Here is a 14469-nt window from a genome sequence, read left to right as displayed (position 1 = left end):
TGATCCTGGTCAGTGATGAGCAAGCTGTTATCAGTCAGTACATGCCTGAACTGTAGAGAAAAAAAAATCAGCTGCAATTTCTTCCCCTATATGCTCAGCTGCAATTTCTTCCCCTATATGCTATCTGGTGACTTCTACTCTCCACTGGAAAGTGTGCAGATGTAGAACATCAGACAAGGGCAAAATTGGGCTATCGTGCATGGCCCTCCAGTCAGATAGCCTGTTTTGGCTCACAAAAACAAAAGAATGACCACTGTGCAAAAATGCAGCGACTTCAGGAACAGCAAGGATAAAGAATGGCAAAGCTTCTAAGAGATCAAGCAATGAAAACATCAACATAGACAACACAGACTAATGATTCATGTGGCTGTGTGCAGGCAGCATGGCTGTTCACCCACAAATACAGATCCTTGCACTACCCACAAATAAACAATGCTCCCCACTCTCTAGCATTTTAGAAGCTTGCTGACCCACTGATGATTAACACAATTACTGTGCTTTCATTATGACAGTAAGAGAAGAGATCAAATGATCATCCTTTCTTTTATTTACAGTAAATCCGTGACATACCTAATCTGGATAGTTAGCCTCTAATTGCTGCAAATATGTAGATAACTGGAGCTGAACCAAAATCAGATTCCCCATAATTAAGTAGGAAGGGGGTGGGAATTCTCATGAGTATAGTTAATGATGGTCCTAATAGCTGGTAATTTTATGAGCTTACATCACTAAAATAGTTTCTGCTGCGTCATCATACAGCCATGAAAAGACCCATTTACAATAGAAAGAACCCCCCCCGCCCTCTTCAGATATCAACATCCTTTGCAGTGTATTTCCAGCATTTTCCACTTCAACACAACAGATTTATTTGAAGAAGTCGGTGACCTATAGCATGTACAGTTGGTACAGAAAACATGTATCCTCCTTTAAATGCCCTATGGAACACAATACAATTTCAAAAAATGATGTAGTTCTTTCAAGTTGGCACCTGACATATTTGTCAGTGTCTACACTTGGTTTCTAGAATATTACAATACAATTTTGTTGTTGATGAAACTATATTCTCCTTCTTTCTACTTATCCACATGTATTTTTTAGGACAAAGCCTTGCCTCAAAGCACAGTCTCTTATGTTTCTTATATTTCATCTCCTTGTTTTGATGGGAAAAAAACTATCTGATTATTCCTTGAATTCCATTATCGACCAGGGGAGGTAGAGCCTTTCAACTATGGTGGATAATATAATCATCATAATACAGCCAGTACTGAAATACCTGAACATCTTCACAAGTTAACACCAATATGCTTCCAGCACCTATGGGCCCAAATTTCCACAAGAAAAAAACCGGGCGCCCCTCCGAGCTGGGCGCCCGTTTTTCGCACCTAAAAAAATCCTCGGTAGTCTGCACCTACTTACAGGTCCTCTGGCCCTTGGCGCAGTCAGCACGAGCTGTGGGGGGGGCGGAGCCAGGTCCCGGCGCTGAAAACAGTGCCAGGACCTCTGCATTTGCGCGCTACAGTCGGCACGCAAGTGCAGTAGCTCCAGGCGCCGAACTGTGTGGGAGGTGCCCAAAGCACGCAGCCCCTAGCCCTGGCCCAATGGCCTCACTGGGGCTCCTCCTACGGCCAGCTCCTGCTCCCCGCCTGACCAGACACTCGCTCTCCCTCTCCCCCCTCCCCCCCCCCCCCCCCCCCCCCCCCCCCCGCCACCGACCCGACCCCCGCCCCGAGACCCGACACCCGCTTCCCCCCCACCCCCAACTGACCCGACCCGCGCTCCTGTTCCCCGACCCCTCTCTTCTCTCTTCTCTCTTCTCTCTTCTCTCTTCTCTCTTCTCTCTTCTCTCTTCTCTCTTCTCTCTTCTCTCTTCTCTCTTCTCTCTTCTCTCTTCTCTCTTCTCCACGAACGGCTGCAGAATTCTCCCTGGCTGAAGTACTTTCACACAGGTAGGAAGATGGTTTATTTAATCTTTACGTGGCTTATAAATGTTTATTCAGGTTGGATTTATTTGTATAATATTTGTAGAAGTATAAATAAGGATTTATTGTCGAATTTAATGAGTTCCCTTCCCCCCCCCTCCCCCACCTCGTTCTGGACGCCTAATTTGTAACCTGCGCTGATTTTTTAATGTGTAGACAAGGTTTTTTCAGTTCTACAAAAATCTTCACTGGCTCCATTTTACTTTAGTTTGGAGTACATTTTCACTGTGGAAACTTTCAAATCAGGCATCAGTAGCCGGACACACCCCCTTTTGAAGAAAAAATTCTGTTCTAAACTAGAACTGTTCTACCTGACTAGAACTGCAGAAAAAAAAATGTGGAGAATTGTGATTTCTAAAATAGTCCGTTCTCCACCAGTTGCTCCTAAAAATCAGGCGCAAATCATGTGGAAACTTGGGCCCATTGAGTGTGCAATTTAGCCACCTAGCCTTTAAAGCTGTTTTTATATTTAGTTTAAGTGTCGTGGGGACACAAAATGTGGATTCCATATAGTTGGCAGCAACTTCAAAGTAAACTTAATAGATTCACGAAGTCAGCTGCCAGAAAGAACAAGTGACAAATTGGTATTTCCATCGTTGCTTTTAATCAAGCTGATTTACCTGGAAGTTCCTGCCAACTGCACAAGACCTGCTTATCTGGAACTGGCACTAAAACAGCACTAAACCAAATTTAAAACCAGATTAACTTTACCTGGATGGTTAGATTCCATTAAAACAATTGTTTTTTGTAGTTGCACTGATTGCCACACTGCTCTGCAAAAGATCAATTTAAATTGAAGTTACGTTCAGTGACAAGTACAATGAAACAGACACTAGGGGTACTTGTGGTAGGAATAGAAAGGCAGCAGTAAACCTAAAATAAGGAAAATTGAGAGAAATTACTTAATAAAAGGCCACAAAGTACATACAGAAAGGTTCAATTATCACTGGGGAAGGAAATGTGACTCAAGATCACAATTTTAGGACATATACACCAACAAATCATTTTAATGGAATCATATTCATAATAGATCCCTCATCTATTACACTCTGGTGGCCATACAATTTAGAATGTAGGGATTCCCTTGCTCAAAGCCCAAAGTGAAATAATTCTTGTACAGAAATAGGAGTACTTTACGGAAATCTTATAACACAACCACAAATACCCAGTTCTATGACTGGTCATATTACAGAAGAATAACTGTTGCAGAAAAACCACACTAATCAAATTAAGCAGGGAAGGATGTTCACAGAAGACCACAAAAGAATATAGGCCATCTGTGAAGTTGCATTTGCCTCCAAGAATATCGATCCCGTAAACAGTAATTAACAGTCCCCTTTTTAAGCAGATTTAAGTACTTAATCTGGCCTTGAATTTATGACAAACAGCTGGCTGTAAATGCCCGTTTCCTAAAGCAGATATACAACAACATATACTCTCAGTTGGACGCAAAGTCTTGGCTTCAATTCAGACCCACTGAATTAACAATGTGCCGAGTGGAAAGCCTGTGTGAAAATACTGCAATGTGTGTGTTTATTAAATTACCTCTGGCTTTCAAACAATATACAGCAATGGATTAATTTTCTTACAAAAGAGAAGTAGCGAGAGACAATTAAAGTAAGTATACGCAAAGTGCAAAAGAAACATAGAAACATAGAAAATAGATGCAGGAGTAGACCATTCGGCCCTTCGAGCCTGCTCCACCATTCAATAAGATTATGGCTGATCATTCACCTCAGTACCCCTTTCCTGCTTTCTCTCCATACCCCTTGATCCCTTTAGCCGGAAGGGCCACATCTAACTCCCTCTTGAATATATCCAACGAATATTCAAAGGACATTAAATAGGAAATTAGCAGCTGTGAAAAATTAATAGGCCTTGAATGTTAATAACTAAATTTTATAAAACACATTACCTTAGCATTATAAGTCAGTCCCCCACAACCCCCCCACCATCAATTTATTAATGTTTAATGCCTGGTAAAATTCTGGAGTCAGACTCTTCCCCATTTAGGAGGGATAAACGACCAGGAGGGCAAGACAAATTGTGCTGATCTGTGCATAATACTTAGCAGCCAGCATACAGTAGCAGTAAGTGAAGGTCAAGGGCATTATCTGGTTTAAAAAAAAATTACACTCTTATGAGGACCCCTGACCCTGCACATCCCACAGTCGGGGATGAATTGCGACCAGTGCTGCTCTTGTTGGCAGTGGCAACATTCTTTCCTCTTAATCAGAAGGTTATGGGTTCATGTCCCACTCCAGGCACAAAATCTAGGCCAACTTTCCAGACTAGTATTCAGAGAGTGCTACATTGTCGAAGGTACCGTCTTTTGGATGAGACATTAAACAGAGGCCCCTGATCAGCTGCCTTCTCAGATGGACGTAACAGATACTGTGGCACTATAGCAAACAAGAGCAGGGGAGTTCTCGCCAGTATCCTGGCCAACATATAAACCAACATCGTTCAAAACACAGATCATCTGGTCATCATCACATCGCTGCTTGTGGGACCTTGCGATTCTCAAGTTGGCTGCCACATTTTCTATATTACAACAGTGACTATACGTCAAAATAAAATCACTTCATTGGCAATGAAGCGCTTCGGATGTCCTGCATTCGTAAATAACACCATCAATCCAAGTCTTGCTTTTTTTTTCTTTTCTTGGCTAATTGCGAGGAAGGCCAGGTGAGTCTCCCTATTAAACTCGTCGCTCCTTTCCTATGGGGACTGACCTGGCTTCCACTCAGCACCTCCCTCTGCAGCACAGCTGAGACTACATGCAGTAGAGTATTGGATCAAACTGGCAAGCCTATACACTGGCACCAAACACCACTTGGCTTCAGAACGGTTTTTAATGTTTAAAACATGGGACTTATAGGTACCATTAAACCGAAAAGCGAGCAATTAAAACATTACCAGGCTACAAATCTTCTGTAGCATCAGAAAATATTCCACTTTTTAAACAGCTGTCAAGTATTCTATCACAAAACATAGGTGTTTCAATTACTTTAAACATCATTTGGTTGTCGATGGATTTACAATGAATCCTCATTAAACTAAGAATTTTGAATAATGTGTGTTCCTATTTTAGCCATTTGGGTTTGCTGCTCTTGTATTCGCTATTTAATCGACATTCATTCTGTCCGAAAGATTGGACAGCTGGAGAATGGTCTATTAAACCCAACATCTGCCGCTTTAACGTAAAATTTAAATTACCCTCTCGCACATTTGCAGGTTTTTACATCTGTGCAGTTTTGTAGCAAGGACCATTTGGCTCCACATCATCGGAATTGAGGAAGACTTGCTTTCACTCTTAAAATGAGTCCTTAGGTGGTTGAATAGTCCAATACGAGAACACAGTCCCTGTCACAGGTGGGACAGATAGTCATTGAGGTAAAGGGTGGGTGGGGCAGGTTTGCTGCACGCTCTTTCCGCTGCCTGTGCTTGATTTCTGCATGCTCTCGGTGATGAGACTCAAGGTGCTCAGCACCCTCCCGGATGCACTTCCTCCACTTAGGGCGGTTTTTGGCCAGGGACTCCCAGGTGTCAGTGGGGATGTTGCACTTTATCAGGGAGGCTTTGAGGGTGTCCTTGTAACGTTTCCTCAGCCCACCTTTGGCTCACTTGCCGTGAAGGAGTTCAGAGTAGAGCGCTTGCTTTGGGAGTCTTGTGTCTGGCATGCAAACTATGTGGCCTGCCCAGCAGAGCTGATCGTTATGGTCAGTGCTTCAATGCTGAGAATGTTGGCCTGATCGAGGACGCTAATGTTAGTGCATCTGACCTCCCAAGGGATTTGTAGAATCTTGCGAGGACATCGTTGGTGGTATTTCTCCAGCGACTTAGGGTGTCTACTGTTCATGGTCCATGTTTCTGAGCCATACAGGAGGACGGGTATTACTTTAGCCCTGTAAACCATGAGCTTGGTAGCAGATTTAAGGGCCTGGTATTCAAACACTTTTCCTCAGGCGGCCGAAGGCTGCACTGGCACACTGGAGGCAGTGTTCAATCTCGTCGTCAATGTTTGGTCTTGTTGACAAGAGGCTCCCAAGGCTGGAGTAGAACTAAACTACAGAACCAGCAGGAACCTGTTCAACTGTCGCCATCTCCAAACCAGATCCAAGACTACCCCAACTTGAGCAGTACACAAACGACGCCTGCGTCTGTGCACATATAGAGGCTGAACTCCAGGACACAGTCGATGTATTTACTGAGGCTTACGAAAGCATGGGCCTTACGCTAAACATCCGTAAGACAAAGGTCCTCCACCAGCCTGCCCTCGCTGCACAGCACTGCCCCCCCGTCATCAAGATCCACGGCGCGGCCCTGGACAACGTAGACCATTTCACATACCATAGCTCCACATACAACAGTATTAAAAAGTATTTCAGCATTTGTTTTTAGTAGCAAATGGACATCTCTTTTTTCCAGGTGCCCGCAGTCAATGGGGTTCCAACAGGACAAGAGCCTCTGCAGAAGCCGTAGCGAAAGGAAGACCCCCTTAACATACAGGATTGAGATCCTACATGCTGAAAAGTTACATTCTGTTCAGAGGCACAAGTACACCAACTTCATTCCCAGTTCAGTATGTTCAGTTACTTATCTATATTCTCCGAGTCACAAGGTTGTGGGTTCAAGTCCCACTCCAGAGACTTGAGCGCAAAAATCTAGGCTGACACTCTAGTGCAGTACTGAGGGAGTGCTGCATTGTCGGATGTGCCGTCTTTTGAATGAGACATTAAACCGATGCCCTATCTGCTTTCTAAGGTGGACATAAAATATCCCATGGCACTATTTCGAAGAGTAAAGGAATTAGTCCCAGTATCCTAGCCAATGTTTGTCGCCAACATCACAAAAACACATTATCTGGTCATTATCATATTGCTGCTTTTGGGAGCTTGCTGTGCACAAATTGGTTGCCGCATTTCCTACTTCAAAATATACTTCATTGGCTGTAAAGCGCTTTGGGATATCCTGAGATCGTGAAAGGCGCTATAGAAATGCAAGTCTTCATCTTTTTTAAACGAATCGTGCCAGAATTGTACTATTAACTGAGATGAATAACTTCAGTCCTGACCTGAAGAATGAACTGTGCCCAATCTTGGGTTTCTAAAATGAACTGCAAGAATTGTGTTGCCAGTCTAAAAAGAGACTTTTTTTTGTAAAAGACCAGTTCTTGCCACTATTTAAAGAGCTCTAAGCTAAGCTATCAATCACTGGGGAGACCAGAATACTGATTAATGAAAGATAAAAGTCCTCATTTTCTTTTCTGCTTCCAGTTCATTTCTCCTAAGCCAAGCCGCTGAAGTTGATAAGAGAAATTAACTAGAAGTTGAAAACTATTTGATACTTAGTTCAAGGCTTCTATTCACACTGCTCGAACCAAGCACCAGGTTTGTAATGGACAATTGCCTCTTTTTCCAATGGTTCCTTGATTTGTCCAAGATCAGAAGATCACTGTGCTGGGAATCAAGGGAAGAAATTCTCATCTTACCTCCAAGGCACAACAGAATTGATCACTAGCATGCAATATAAGCTTTTCTGTTTTATGTTCCTACCAACAAACATGCCACGGAATTTTCAATTCAAAATAGTACCCATGTAACTCCACAATGGTACAGATTGAACCTCCCTTATCCGGCTCCCTTGGGACCTGGCCTGTGCCGAACAAGGGATTTGGCCGGATAAAGGGAGGTCAGCCCAACAGAGGGGGGGTTGGGGGAGGTCAGTGACCCGGGCAGGCCGAGTATCGACGGCGGGCCCCAAAGTCAGGGTGGAGGTTGGCCGCGTTGTGTGTGCATGCGCCCCCAGCCACCAAAATCATGCCAGATAAGGATGGTGCCGATTAAGGGAGTCCCGGATAAGGGAGGTCCAACCTGTACTTCATAGAAAAAGGGACAAATGTGGGATTGGCCCTCTTCCCAACCAGAAGTGAAGTTGCTTAAGCAAATTACCCAGCAGTATAGTCTGTCTGCAGTATACTCGCTTTTATTGGTTACTATCAGACACAATAGTCTATACAAGTGGAGAATATCTGATTTTAGGGGCATTCACAGAGTAAATGTTTCAAATGTTTGTCATTTTAGAGGCATTTAGGAGGTGGTGCAGAAACTGGGCACTTGCTCAATGCTGCGACAGTAGCCTCCAGCTACACCTGGGAGTCCCTGGCCCAAGACCGCCCTAAGTGGAAGAAGTGCATCCGAGAGGGCGCTGAGCACCTCGAGTCTTAACGCCGAGAGCATGCAGAAATCAAGCGCAGGCAGCGGAAGGAGCGTGCGGCAAACCAGTCCCACAACTGTATGGAGGGAAGCAAAAATCCTCAAATTTACCTGAACAAAATTCAGGTTTAAACAATTGAAAACTGCACAAAGACCATCATCATCATCATAGGCAGTCCCTTGGAATCGAGGAAAACTTGCTTCCTCTCCTGAAGTGAGTTCTTTGGTGGCTGAACAGTCCAATATGAGAACCACAATCCCCGTCACAGGTGGGACATGCAGTTGTGGGACTGGTTTGCCGCCCTCTCGGATGCACTTCTTCCACTTAGGGCAGTCTTAGGCCAGGGACTCCCAGGTGTCAGTGGGGATGTTGCACTTTATCATGGAGGCTTTGAGGGTATCCTTGTAGCATTTCCACTGCCCACCTTTGGCTCGTTTGCCATAAAGGAGCTCAGAGTAGAGCACTTGCTTTGGGAGTCTAGTGTCTGACACGCGGATTATGTGACCTGCCCAGCGGAGCTGATTGAGTTTGGTCAGTGCTTCACTGCTGGGGATGTTAGCCTGAATAAGGACGCTGATGTTGGTGCGCCTGTCCTCCCAGGGGATTTGTAGGATCTTGGAGACATCATTGGTGATATTTCTCCAGCAACTTGGTGTCTACTGTACATGGTCCATGTCTCTGAGCCATATCTCGGGAGCTTCCTATCAACAAGAGCAGGCATCGACGACGAGATCCAACACCGCCTCCAGTGCGCCAGTGCAGCCTTCGGCCGCCTGAGGAAAAGAGTGTTTGAAGAGCAGGCCCTCAAAACTGCCACCAAGCTCATGGTCTACAGGCTGTAGTAATACCAGCCCTCCTATATGGATCAGAGACATGGACCATGTACAAAGATATGCATGTGTTGACACTATGTAACCAATCACGTAATTGAGGCAAAATTTAGCTTCATAAAATACATTTTCATTTCCTGAGCTTAAAAATTAATTGTGTTTTACTGGTTTAAATAACTTAAAATCATGCCTTATTTACAATGCATCATATTTACAACTTTATAATCTGGCCACGGATTTTTCTTGTTGTTGGAAGGCCTGAAGAAAGCCAGTTGTTCATTAAAATTATTATTTTTTTTTTTTTTTTAAAAAGGAGCTTAGCCCATCACTAGTCAGAATAAAATGGCAACCCCTCATGGTCAGCACAGTTGGTGGTAGCCGGCCACTCATATTTGCAGTGTTTTGCTTCCCGGAGGCAGAGAGAAGTGGCGAGACTGAATGCAAACGCAACATATCTGCTTAACTGCTATACTGTGAGGTGGCATCTCAAAATTCCTAATTTTTACTCCAATGTTCATCTCAAGTCACAATACACATTGGGTTTGTGCTTCACAGTCATGAGAGAAAGCTCACTGAAAAGATTGTGCTGACCGAAGCAAATGCAATAATGCACTCCCACGACTGAAGCTGTATCGAGCAAAATGCACCAACCTTATTCAGTTCATTTAAAATTCTCTCTTGGGTCTACATCAGCAATACTAGCATAATTCATGACTAACTGGCTCATTGCTCCAACATATAAATTCAAAAGTGGTACCTCAAATGGATCTCTTTGCTGTCAGTGGTTAGTGAGGATTTCTACACAGTCATTAAAAAACTTTATTGCACTCAGTTTTGGAAATAAGTCACCCTGATAGTACAATAGTAACCAGAGGATTTATATTTAAGGCAATTGGCAAAAGAACCAGAGGGAAGATGAGGAGAATTTTCTTTACGCAGCGAGTTATGATGATACGGAATGTAGTGCCTGAAAGATGGTGGAAGTAGATGAAATAGTAACTTTCAAAAGGGAATTGGATAAATACTTGGGAGAAAAAAAAGACAGGGCTTTGGGGAAAGGGGGAGGGGATTGGGACTAATTGGATCGTTCTCCCAAAGAGCCGCCAATTTCGCAAAGAGCCGAATGGCCTCCTTCTGTGCTGCATCATTCTACGATTCTATAAGGCTTCACTCACAAACAGTATACAACAATACAGCAGGAGCAGTGAGAAATTGTAGAGGGATGTGATCGGGGCCCAGAAGAGACGCGAGTTCGGGGCCAGAAGAGGCGAGGGCTCAGGGGCAGCATGGGCCAGCCCACACTGCGATGTGTGCGCAACTAGGTCCGTGCAGCAGAGCAGGTCTCCAGTCGTCTTGGTTAATCCTTGCCACTGGACCAAGACCTAGCTCTGTCAAGCCCGTGTGGTGGCTGGTGTGTAACGGCCACCACATGTTAAAATAATCCACACACAGGCATCTTCCACCCTACACTATGTAGTTCAGGACCTGGAATATTAGATCCTTCATTGAAACACCTGTGAACTCATCCTTGTTTGGCGTGGAAGCAAGTCATCCTCGTTTCGAGGGACTGCCTATGATGATGATGACGACAACGACAACGGGTGCATTTGCAGCATCAACAGCCTTGCCATATTGCCCCACCATTGAAAGCAATAGGGTAAAAGAAAATTTATAAGATGCTCCCTTCATTGTTCTATGTTTGTCTAGCAGTTCTACTTAAACCTAATCGTCTCGAGTGCACGTTTAAACTTGCTAAAATACTAATTCTATCCAAGCGATGAGGTTTTATATAATGTACTAACAAACCTTAACACTACAAATATAATCACATTGAACAACCAACTGATCAGAATGACTGTTTTATCCATATTGTAATTTGCCTTGCAACATGAAATTTTAGAATCAATTATTGCAATTTAAAACAGATACACTTCAGATCACAAAGAAATTAATTTACAGCTGATCAAATCTCTAATCACAAAGGAACACTATTGCCTCATCAAGGAATTTCTTGCAATCAGAATACGGAGAACCTTCTCAACTTGATATTTAACTTGCTATTAAATTGTAATTATGCACAATATCCAAGAGTGTATGTCTATACGCTAATTTGTTCCATTTCAACAAATTAATTCATATTTCATAACTTTCAATAAACTTAGTTAGCAAATGTACCAACAAGTATGAGAACCAGGAAGCAGAAAGATCCCCAATTCGATGCTTAGTTTCTATTTAGTAAGGTATTCTCAGCAAGAACAGCAGTAATGGTGTAAAATTGGTCTCAATGTGCCAAGGAGGAAAGGGAAAAAAAATCAGTTACTGTTTCTGCCCTGCGAGCTATCCAGTGCTACCTGCTCAAAACGGTATGGACATCAAGCAGGCTAGAATCAGACCGTCTGTGATGTTTTACCCTTTCGTACTGTGCTTCCCCTTTCGACAATCGAGTAGCCTGCTGACGCTGCGTAGGCTCACGTGAAAAAAGGACACAAATCAAAAATACAGCACAGGAGGCGGCCATTCGACCCATCGTGCCTGTGCCAGCTCTTTGAAAGAGCTATTCACTTAGTTCCACTCCTCTGCTCTTTCCTCATAGCTCTGCAAATTTTTTCTTTTCAAGTATTTATCTAATTCCCTTTTGAAAGTTAACATTCAATCTGCTTCCACCGTACTTTCAGGCAGCACATTCCAGACCATAACAACTCACCACGTAAAGGAAACTCTCATCTACCCCCTGTTCTTTTTGGCAATTAATTAAATCTGTGTCCTCTGGTTCCCGACCCTCCTGCCAGTGGAAACAGACTCTCACTACGTACTCTATCAAGACCACTCAAAATTTTGGACACCTTGCTTAAATCTCACCTTAACCTTCTCTGTTCGAAAGAGAACAATCCCAGCTTCTCTAAGCTTTCCACACAACTGAAGTCCCTCATCCATGGTACCATTCTAGTAAATCTCCTCTGCAACCCTCTCAGACCTTGACATCCTTCCGAATGTGTGCCGAGTTTTAACGGTTTAGCATAACTTCCTTCATTTTGCACTCTTTGCTTCTATTTTTAAAGTAAATTCCATATGCTTTTTATATATCAACTAATCCTGCCACCTTCAAAGAATTGCGTACTTAAAACAGGTTTCTCTGGTCCTGCACACCATTTAAAATTGCACCATTTAGTTTATATTGCTGCTCCGTATTCTTCCTTCCAAAATGCATCACTTCACACTTCTATGCATTAAATTGCATCTGCCATATATCTGCCTATGTCCTCCTGAAATCTGATACTATCCTCGGCGCATTTTGAAATTATGCCCTGTATACCCAAGTCTACATTGTTAATATATATCATAAAGAGCACTGGTCCTAATTCCAATCTGTGGGTGACACCACTGTATACTTCCCTTTAGTCTGAAAAACAACTGTTCACCACTATGCTCTGCTTTCTGTCACTCAGCCAATTTTGTATCCATGCTGCCACTGCCCCTTTAATCCTATGGGCTTCAATTTTGTCAACAAGTCTATTATGATATTTTATCAAACGTCTTTTGAAAGTCCAGATATACAACATCAACCCCACTACTGTCATCAAACCTCTCTATTAATTTATCAAAGGACTCAAAGCAAATTTTTCAGACACAATTTGCCCTAAACAAATCTGTGCTGGTTGTCATTTATTAACCCATGTCTTTCCAAGTGACAATTAATTTGTCTTGGTCTACTGGCCCCAAGTTTCCACATGATTTGCTCCTGATTTTTAGGAGCAACTGGTGTAGAACGGAGTATCTTAGAAATCGGAATTCTCGTCATTTAGTTTGCTCCAGTTCTAGTCAGTTAGAACAGTTTCACTTTGGAACAGAATTTTTTTTTCAAAAGGGGGCGTGTCCAGCCACTTACGCCTGATTTCAAAGTTTCGTGAGTGAAAACTTACTCCAAACTAACTTAGAATGGAGTAAGTGAAGATTTTTGTACGCTCGAAAAAACCTTGTCTACACTTTAGAAAATCAGGCGTAGGTTACAAATCAGGCGTAGGGAATGGGGGAGGGGGGGTTTAAAGGGAAGTTTATAAACATTAAACACTTCAGTTTTACAAATAAAGAGCCATCATCAATAATAAATGATAAATACATCAATAAATCAACCATAAATCAATCAAAAAAAATTAATAAGTAATAATTTTTTTTAAAAATCAATAAATAAAACATTTTCTACTTACCGACTGCAGCACCGGGAGCTCTCCAACAGCGTGCTGGGATGCCCCCGCCCCCAGTGTGTCTCTATCAGTGTCTCTATCTGTCTGTGTGTGTCTCTCATTCTCTGTCTATCACTATCTGTGTTTCTGACAGCGAGGGGAGGGAAAGGAGATGGGGGAGGGGAGGGAAAGGAGATGGGGGAGTGGAGGGAAAGGAGATGGGGGAGGGGAGGGAAAGGAGATGGGGGAGTGGAGGGAAAGGAGATGGGGGAGGGGAGGGAAAGGAGATGGGGGAGTGGAGGGAAAGGAGATGGGGGAGGGGAGGGAAAGGAGATGGGGGAGTGGAGGGAAAGGAGATGGGGGAGTGGAGGGAAAGGAGATGGGGGAGTGGAGGGAAAGGAGATGGGGGAGTGGAGGGAAAGGAGATGGGGGAGTGGAGGGAAAGGAGATGGGGGAGTGGAGGGAAAGGAGATGGGGGAGTGGAGGGAAAGGAGATGGGGGAGTGGAGGGAAAGGAGATGGGGGAGTGGAGGGAAAGGAGATGGGGGAGTGGAGGGAAAGGAGATGGGGGAGTGGAGGGAAAGGAGATGGGGGAGTGGAGGGAAAGGAGATGGGGGAGTGGAGGGAAAGGAGATGGGGGAGTGGAGGGAAAGGAGATGGGGGAGTGGAGGGAAAGGAGATGGGGGAGTGGAGGGAAAGGAGATGGGGGAGTGGAGGGAAAGGAGATGGGGGAGTGGAGGGAAAGGAGATGGGGGAGTGGAGGGAAAGGAGATGGGGGAGTGGAGGGAAAGGAGATGGGGGAGTGGAGGGAAAGGAGATGGGGGAGTGGAGGGAAAGGAGATGGGGGAGTGGAGGGAAAGGAGATGGGGGAGTGGAGGGAAAGGAGATGGGGGAGTGGAGGGAAAGGAGATGGGGGAGTGGAGGGAAAGGAGATGGGGGAGTGGAGGGAAAGGAGATGGGGGAGTGGAGGGAAAGGAGATGGGGGAGTGGAGGGAAAGGAGATGGGGGAGTGGAGGGAAAGGAGATGGGGGAGTGGAGGGAAAGGAGATGGGGGAGTGGAGGGAAAGGAGAGGGGGGAGGAGGGAAAGGAGAAGGGGGAGTGGAGGGAAAGGTGATGGGGGAGGGTGGGAAGGAGATGGGGGAGTGGAGGGAAAGGAGATGGGGAGTGGAGGGAAAGGAGAATGGGGGAGGGGAGGGAAAGGAGATGGGGGAGTTGCCGAGGGAAGAGTGGGGGCCGTGGGAGGGATAGGAGAGGGGGGAG

General features: G+C 44.4%; 1 protein-coding gene across 12 annotated transcripts in view; it reads right to left on the bottom strand.

Moving 5' to 3' along the window:
* Positions 1 to 14469, bottom strand: part of fbrsl1 (fibrosin-like 1) — a 908758-nt gene that overhangs the window by 722230 nt on the left and 172059 nt on the right. The gene's annotated exons all lie outside the window — the stretch shown is intronic.

Source organism: Pristiophorus japonicus, chromosome 8 (assembly GCF_044704955.1).
Source record: "Pristiophorus japonicus isolate sPriJap1 chromosome 8, sPriJap1.hap1, whole genome shotgun sequence".
Lineage (NCBI taxonomy): Eukaryota > Metazoa > Chordata > Chondrichthyes > Pristiophoridae > Pristiophorus > Pristiophorus japonicus.
The sequence above is the reverse complement of the archived record's forward strand: the minus strand, read 5'-3'. Positions and strand labels throughout refer to the sequence as shown.